General features: G+C 38.8%; 1 pseudogene; it reads right to left on the bottom strand.

Annotated features, from left to right (window-relative positions):
• Nucleotides 1–1,692: 1,692 nt before the first annotated feature.
• LOC105518125 overlaps nucleotides 1,693–8,682 on the bottom strand; it is a 21,477-nt pseudogene continuing 14,487 nt past the window's right edge.

The raw sequence follows: 8,682 nt of genomic DNA, 5'->3' as shown, positions 1-8,682 counted from the left end.
AGGTGCAATAACTAAGAGACAACACCTTGACTAACAGTCTTGGATCCACTTTTCAGTCAGGGCCTTCTACCTAGAGGGAAAAGACTTTTCTCCCAGAAGCTAGAATCTTTCTTTCTTTCTCCTTTCTTGTTCAACCATGAAAGCAATGTTTCATTTGCTCAATATTACACTTACAAAAGGAGATTACAAAAAAGGCATCACAAAAACCTCTTGGACGTTCAGCTCTTCCAACCAATACAACTCCTAGGTTTTAGACAGAGCCTGGGAATACTTCATCGGTCTTAAAATAGGAAAACAGACACTATGGCTACAAAAGAATTTAAAAGTAAATGAGGTAGATAAATTAAAGCTTTCACACCCAGGAATTACCTATTCCAACTTCATAGCCTTCATGAAACATTCAGGAAGAAAACAAAAAAAAACTTCATAATTACTTGGCTTAGGTCCCAATTTTGTTGAACTAAGGAAATTCAACAAAAAAATTAGTATGTGAACCTGTGATAGGAAACACACCCTTCCATGAGTTTCTTCTCAAGAATGAAAACCCAGTTATTCAACAGAGTAGGCACTGACAAACTAAATTAAGTCACCTGAAATTCCCTGCTCAGGTGCCCACCTCTTCTGGAGTTCATGAAGAGGACAGCACCTGGGAAGTGTGGGGAGGACACTGGCACTCTCAGGGCTCCAATTGAACTGCATTTAAGCAGCAACACACAGACTAACTCCCTTAGGACTACCATAAGTCCATCTGAGGGCATCTGACTTACAGTTCTAAAGTTGAAGCAGGACAGGCATGGTGGTTCACGGCTGTAATCCCAGCACTTTGGGAGGCCAAGATGGGCAGATCATTTGAGGCCAGGATTTTGAAACCAGCCTGACCAACATGGTAAAACCCCATCTCTATTAAAAATACAAAAACATTAGCCAGGCATGGTGGTGCATGCCTGTAGTCCCAGCTACTCAGGAGGCTGAGGCAGGAGAATCACTTAAACCCAGGAGGTGGAGGTTGCAGTGAGCCGAGATCACTCCACTGCACTCCAGCCTGGGTGAAACAGTAAGACTCCGTCTTAAAAAAAAAAAAAAAAAAAAAGTTGGAGCAATTTTATAATTCTACAACCTTAGTTTTACTTTTTTTTAAGTACATTCAAAAAAACAAACAATAAGATGGGGACAAGGTTGGGGTCTATAAATAGGCCCCTAAATAGATGGCAGACCTTGTCCTTTTACCCACATACAGTCATCATGGAAGTACACAGTACCCCTCTCCTCTCAATTAGGCTAAGTCATTGTCTTTTCCATGTTGGTTCAGTAAGTTCCAATGGTTCTACCTTGAAATAGGTAACCAGTCTTTGGAAAAAATTCTAGGTTGTACAAAGATTCTATGTATACAGTTTGTCACAAGTACAAAAGCTACTTTGCAAGACCCACTTCTTTCCAAAAAATTTTTTAATGTTAGTCTTTATTGGTTTTGGTATGAACATTTTTTGTTGTTTGATTTTTCAATTTTTTGCAAAGCGGCATAGCAACAGTCGTGATTGGAGGACTTGCCCGAGGTTGCGGTCACAACCTTCAAAAACATCATTTGCATATCAGTAAGGAAAAGAAAACAGGAGATGAGTGTTTACCAAAAAAACAGATTCTAGAGATTTCACTGTGTCTGCATTTCTCCTTCCATGCAAGTTCTCCTTTAGCTTAGCTGACTGCAATCTTGTTTTCTTCCAGGAAGTGAGGGAACGCTGTCAGTAGCACCTGGTTTTTCCACATCTGCACTGATGCCTGATTGGGAGCCATCCATCTCGAAGACGGTGGTGTTAATCACAGTGGAGCTGGACCCCAAGGAAACCAGGAGGTTAGGAACACCCCCACTGCGGATCACAGAGATCTCATTGGTCTTCATGGCCAGACTGCCATTGGGCATTCTGGTCTACTGGTTTCACACAACAGGGTCCACGTTCACCAAAGGGGCCAGGATTTCCTTGGGAAACATTTCTGATACTGTTTTCTGTCTGTACTTAACAGAGCCATGGTGTTCTCTATGGCCAGCTTCCTCCCACAGTGGGCTGAGTTATTGTTCACCCCACGGCTCATGTAAAGGACTTTGAAGCTGACTTTGGTGGTGAAACTCGCCCACAAATGTTGCATACAAATGACTTCTCTCCAGTGTGAGTCCACCCGTGAATCTGAAGGGCGCCAGAGGACGAGAAGTTCTTTCCACACTACATGCAGCCATGTTGCTTGCGCTGTCGGCGTGGCTGGGCCTGTGGGCCTAGCTGGGCTGCTAACAAAGCAGTCATCCTGGGAACAATGTTAAGGGTCCCACAAACGCGCCAGGAACTTCAACTGTGACATAGGTTGGCTGGGCTCAGATAAACATGGAAGGGAGACTGCTCTGACACTTGTGCTTGTAAAGAACCGCCTGGTCTTTGGGTTTGACGTTGACTGTGGAAATGTTCGGTGGCTTCCCCTTCCCTTTCTTGGATGGGTCTAGCGCCACAGTGGAGAAAGGACTCTGGAAGAGCACCGAGCCCGGCATCTGAGGAAGCAAAGCACTTGGGAGAGGAGACACGATGTTTGGAAACAACCTGGTTCCATCTGGCTTCAGCGCAAAGGGCATCAGCCCTGGGGACAGAGAGCTGGCGGTAGAAGGGATGTTGGCAGAAGGAATGTTGGCAGAAGGGATGTTGGCGTGAAGTACTTTGGCTTGTTTCAACGCATCTGGAGACAGACCTTGGCTTCCAGCTTGCTGGCTGAGCAAAGTCACAGCCATAGAAACCTGCTGGGACATGCGGCTGCCCAGGGTCGTCACCCACCACCAAAGTGGAGAGCATGGGAGGTCCACATGTGCACCTGAATGCGATCTGCTGGGTGAGTTGTACCTGTGTGCTGCACACACAGGATCTGCTCAAACATAAATGGGCGCTGGGATAGGCAGCACATCTGCACTCTGCTGATTCATCACCACCTCGGTGCCTCATAGTGCCTGCGAGGTCACATTTGTGTTAGCCACTTTGCTTTTGGGTAAATAGCTTATATCTTGGAGGCGGGCAGCAGGACGGTCTCTGTCTTTAGGTACACTGCAAGGTCCATAACTAGTTTTTTCCTGTCCCCTGAGCTGACACCATTCTCCCTGTGACCATCCTCACTGCTTGGACTGGGTGGTTGGTAACTAAGTACAGCTCTGGAGAAGTCTTCTGAAGACACTGGCCCCTCCCTGTCACTCATGATGAGAACAGGTAGATTTTTAGTGTGATTTTTTTCTTATGTTCCAGAAACTCAGAGATGCTAAAGAACTCTGCAGAGCATTTCTCACAGACACACGTCTCCTCCCAGCAAAGCCACTGTACTGTGGCTTCATTCTCACTCACCTCATCATCATTCCCCGGGTGGGTCACTGGAGCACCCCCTTCCCCCGCTGGTGCCACAGGAACTGACCTCGGAGTTTGCAGATGTGGCTCCAGCAGCAGTGATATAGGACATTGTGATATTATTTAATATCAAAACAAGCACAATATAAATTATCTTCCTAGCTGCATTACTGTCAAAGAAATGAGAATGAAAGATGAGAATCAATATGGAATTTCATTGTATTGATATTGTTTTACTATTTTGCCATGAGAAAATATTCATGTGTCATTTGTGTGTTTAAATTTTTTTGAGAATGAGTGAGAAGTTCTAGCATGATGATAGCTGCATGAGATAACATCTTCCTTCTTTCCCTTATAATCATGTTAAAACTTCATTTTAAGCAAAACTAGACTCCTACTATTCCTACCCAAAGTTCAGCAGTTTTTAATAAATAAATGCTCTTCATTTTTTTGTTTGCCTTTGGTCTATTCCAAGCCCTGAAATGATTTTTTTTACAGTTTTGTTCAGTTTTATAGTTGTTTGTGGAAGAGAGCATTTGCTGACCTTTTCACTCCATAACACTGGAACTCAATCATTTAATTTTTATTTGTGCTTATGGTTTTTTTTTCTGAGCCAGTGATTTTATTTTTAGTAGAGTCTGTATTCTTTTTCTAAGACTGTTGTAACAAGTAACACACACCAGGTGACTTAAAACAACAGAAATTTATTTTCTCAGAGGAAGCTGTAAGTCTGAAATCAAGGTGTGAGTTGGGCCCTCCTCTCTGGGAAGGCCCTAGGGAAGAATCTGTTCCATGCCTTTCTCTTCGCTTCTGGTGTTGCTGGCGATCCTCGGCTTGTGGACACATCACTCCAGTCTCTGCTTCTATCGTCATATTGCATTCCATTTGTGAATCTTCAGATCATCTTCCCACTGTGTAAGTCCATCTGTCTCTTCTCCTCTTCTTATAAGGACACCAATCACGTTGGACTGGGGCTGTGAAGGTTGTCAAAATAAAAACAAAGTCACTTGTGTTAAAAATCCTCACAAATAGAGCCAAGAAACGCCACGAAGGAAGAGTTCTCAGGCACAAATACCTGATAACAAGAATTATGACAAACGACTGCAAAAACTAAAGCTGTGCACAAAGGCCATCACAACCTTACACACACAAAAATTCTTCTGCAAGGACATCTGCCCAGCAACTGCCTGTCTAATCTTGTACTGGCACCACTCTTATTATTGATTCTTGTAGCTAAGGATAATTATTCCAAAACAATCATGTAATTATCCTCATTTTTTCTTTAAAAAGTTGTCTGTCTTTACCTCCCTAAATACACACATAGTTTACCACAGCACACGTGTTCCCATTGCAGTGCCCTATTCTCAAATAAACATTTTTCTCTTAGAGCCTCCCTGTTTGTTATTTAGATTAATAAAATGATATCTCAGAAGTGGGACCCAAGTGCACCCACCTCAGAGGAATCGGCAGCCCCTGGTATCAAGTTAAGTATCAACTGAGCCCTCTGTGCTCTATGCTGCCATGAGTTACATTTTCTGCTCTAGTAAATATCCTTTTTATTTCTTGGACTCCCTTTCCTCAGTGAATTCTTTTTCACTTTCTGAGATAATACAAGATGTTTTGTCTTTTCTGGCAGATGCTATCTGGAATAAGAACAATGCTTTTCTGATTTGAGTCCTCTGGTTTCTACAGAATTTGCATTTTGTCTGGGTCTGCATGTCTGGTATAGTATTTTGTGTGGTCTGCATGCCTGGCTTAAAATTTTTGTGAACACTCTTATTTTTTGTTTCATTTGGGTTTGGTCTTGTGCATCTGTAAATCATCTGGCTCCTTTTTCCGCCTTGCTTGTTTCTAAACATTTTCTGAGAGCAAAAATAAACACTCTAAATGGTGGGCACAAGACAGCCAATTAAAAACCACTAGGACAGTCACCACTATCTAAAACATCAGTCCAAATTCCGTGACAGGAATTATAGAATTTTCTTCACTCTTGAGAGATTAATATAAAACAAAAATGATATTCTCAAACATTCAGGCATGCCAGGTTTTTGGGGACTCCTGCCAATTACATGATTTTCCTCATGCATTTTTAATTTTTTTAATTTTTTTTTTTTGTGGAAATGGGGTTTCACTATGTTGCCCGGGATGGTCATGAACTCTCGGCCTCAAGTGATCCTCCTGCCGTGGCTTCCCAAAGCACTGGAATTGCAGGTATGAGCCACCATGCCCGGCCATGTTTTTAAACCAGTGGCCATCATGGGGATCATTCAACCTCCCCAAGCTTGTTTTACTTAAAGTTGAATTAGAAACTGTAACTGCAGAGTTAACATGTAGAGCCTTCTAAGTTTTCTATATCTCTATTTTTTTTTCTGCCTACTTTGAATCTGCTAATTTTTCTACTTGTATTGAGATAAACACACTGCTTATGGCATTCCAGACAAGATTTTTTTTAGTCTTAAAGGGCTTTCAAACTAATGGCTTTACAACTTACAACAGCTCCATGACAACCAACCATCTAGACACGAAATGTAAATTCTAGTTTGCCTGAAAAACAATTGCTTAGGGTGAGGAACAGTTAATTAAGGGATTGATATTCTAAAATAAAATAGACTACCTATCAGGGTAAATAACATTTAGCTATATGACCAGACCCCATTTTCTAAGAAACATAATTTGTATCCAACTATCTTTTATAAACCAATAAGTATATATTACTATGTATTTAAAATTCTAAAGTTATGTTAAATTAAGTGATACTCATAGAATGTCCAAGTCATTTCCAAATAAAATAAATTCCAAAACACAAATAAATGTTTATAAGTTAGGCTCTCAGATTAAACAGATAAAAATCTTAAGCTCAGAGCAATAATATGAGGTATCTCTCTGGCATAAAAATGGCTTTGTCTGAAAAAGCAAACAAAGCAAAACAAAAAACCTGCTAAAATGCTTTCTTACCCACATTGACTAATCAAGCAAACCAGACAAAAAAACAAAACATAGATTTGTTACTAAAACACCCAAGTCTATTTGGAGATTTGATTTTTCTTATACAATTCAACCAATTCAAGCTGAAAAATAATTGAATGTTTCATTCTAAATTCATTTGAAACTGATGAAAAAAAAAAAAAAGGAGTATAAAGGGGCAAAAGAGATTTAAAAAAAGAAAACCAAACTGTTTTGTTCAAAATTTTGGTCCACAGCCTTCATTAGACTACCTATCAGGGTATTTAGCTTTATGAACAGACCCCATTTTCTAAGAAATATAATTTGGATCCAACTATCTTTTATAAACCAATAAGTATATATTACTATGTATTACTATCTCGTGACTAAAATTCTAAAATGAAAGCTGTAAGATCTTTATTGTGGTATGTGTATCTATATGTGTTTACACATTCTGTATGTTGCATCTGCATGGTAAAATCTGCCATAGTCAGCTAGAAATCCCTTAAGGAATTCTATTCAGATTGGCTTAGATAAATGAGTGCTTATATAAATTATGGAGTAATCAACCCAAATGCCTTTTAGTGCATGTAATGTAATTATTTCTGTAATAAATAAACTTGTTTTAAATTTGTTGATGAAATAAAAATAAAAATGTCTTCAGAATTTCAGCATACATTTTTGTCTGGGTTTACTAGTCAGATGGGATTATATTTGTCTCTGCTAGATATTTTAAGATAATAAAACTATAAACCCAGCCTAAAAACATAATGATCTCTGTTTGTGTAACTCTTTGGACAAGTAAGACTAATTTAATAGTGTTGGCTTAATAAAAACAGCTATGTTTTCTAAGTTATCAGCAAAATACCCATATAATTAACTTTCAAGTTCTTACTTAGGTGAACACCTGATATTCACAGACTGTACACATGTTTAACAGGGAAATTACTTGAAATGATGAGTAGCTTTATCTCATATCTCAGTTTTCATAAGTAATTTAGGTAATATTGATAAAAATAAATAAATTAGGTAAACATAAATGGAATAAATATTTATAAGTGAATTTTTTGCATGATTTAAAATTCTAAAGTTATGTTAAATTAAGTGATACTCATTGAATGTCCAGGTCATTTCCAAATAAGATAAATTCCAAGACATAAATTGTTGAACATAAATATGTTTTTCCATGGCTTCTTAAATTTTATAGAAAGACTAAGTATATTTGAGCCTAACAATACACACAAATTACATTATGGGGAAATGTTTCTAAAATAATAAAATTCTCATTTATAAAATACTGATATGTGACAGACAGTTCAAAATTGCTCCCTTTACTTGGCAAAGAATTTATGACTAAGTCCTCAAAAGCAAATGCAACAAACATGAAAATAGACAAATGGGACTTAATTAAACTAAAACACTTATGCACAGCAAAAAAAATAATCAACAGAGTGAAAGACAACCTACAGAATGGGAGAAAACATTTGCAAACTATGCATCTGACAAGGGACTAATATTCAGAATCTGCAACGAGCTAAAATATCTTAACTACAACAAAAAACAAATAGCCCTGTTGAAAACTGGGCAAAAGACATGAATAGACATTTTTCAAAAGAAGTAGAAATGACCAAGAAGCAGATGAAAAAATGCTCAACATCACTAATCAGTGGAGAAATGTTCATTATAACCAAGATGAGATCCCATCTTGTGTCAATGAGAATGGCTATTATTAAAAAGTCAAAAAAATTACAGATGTTGGTGAGGATATGGAAAAAAGGGAATTCTTCAACGCAATTGGTGGGGATGTAAATTAGTACAACCTCTATGGGAAACAGTATGGATATTTCTCATAGAACTAAAAATAGAACTACCATTTAATCCACCAAGCCCACTACTGGGTATCTACTCAAAGGAAAATAAATCATTACATAAAAAGGACATCTGCACTCACATATTTATTGTAGCACTATTCACAAAAGCAAAGATATGGAATCTACTTAAATAGCCATCAATAACTGGATAAGGAAAATGTGGCATATATATATATCATGAAATACTCCTCAGCTATGGAAAGAATGAAATCATGTCTTTTGCAAAAACACAAATGAAACTAGAGGTTATTAAGTGAAATAACTAGAAACAGAAAGTCAAATACTGCATGTCCTCAATTAGAAGTGAGAGCTAGGCTGGGTGCAGTGTAATCCCAGCACTTTGGGAGGCTGAGATGGGTAGATCACTTGAGGCCAGGAGTTCGGGAGCAGCCTGGCCAACATGGCAAAACCCCACCTCTACTAAAAATACAAAAATTAGTCAGTCGTGGTGGCAGGTGCCTGTAATCCCAGCTACTCAGGAGGCTGAGGCAGAAGAATTACTT

This window comes from Colobus angolensis, unplaced genomic scaffold, assembly GCF_000951035.1.
Source record: "Colobus angolensis palliatus isolate OR3802 unplaced genomic scaffold, Cang.pa_1.0 Scaffold311, whole genome shotgun sequence".
Classification (NCBI taxonomy): Eukaryota; Metazoa; Chordata; class Mammalia; order Primates; family Cercopithecidae; genus Colobus; species Colobus angolensis.
Note: the sequence above shows the minus strand (reverse complement) of the source record. Positions and strands in the feature narration are given on the sequence as shown.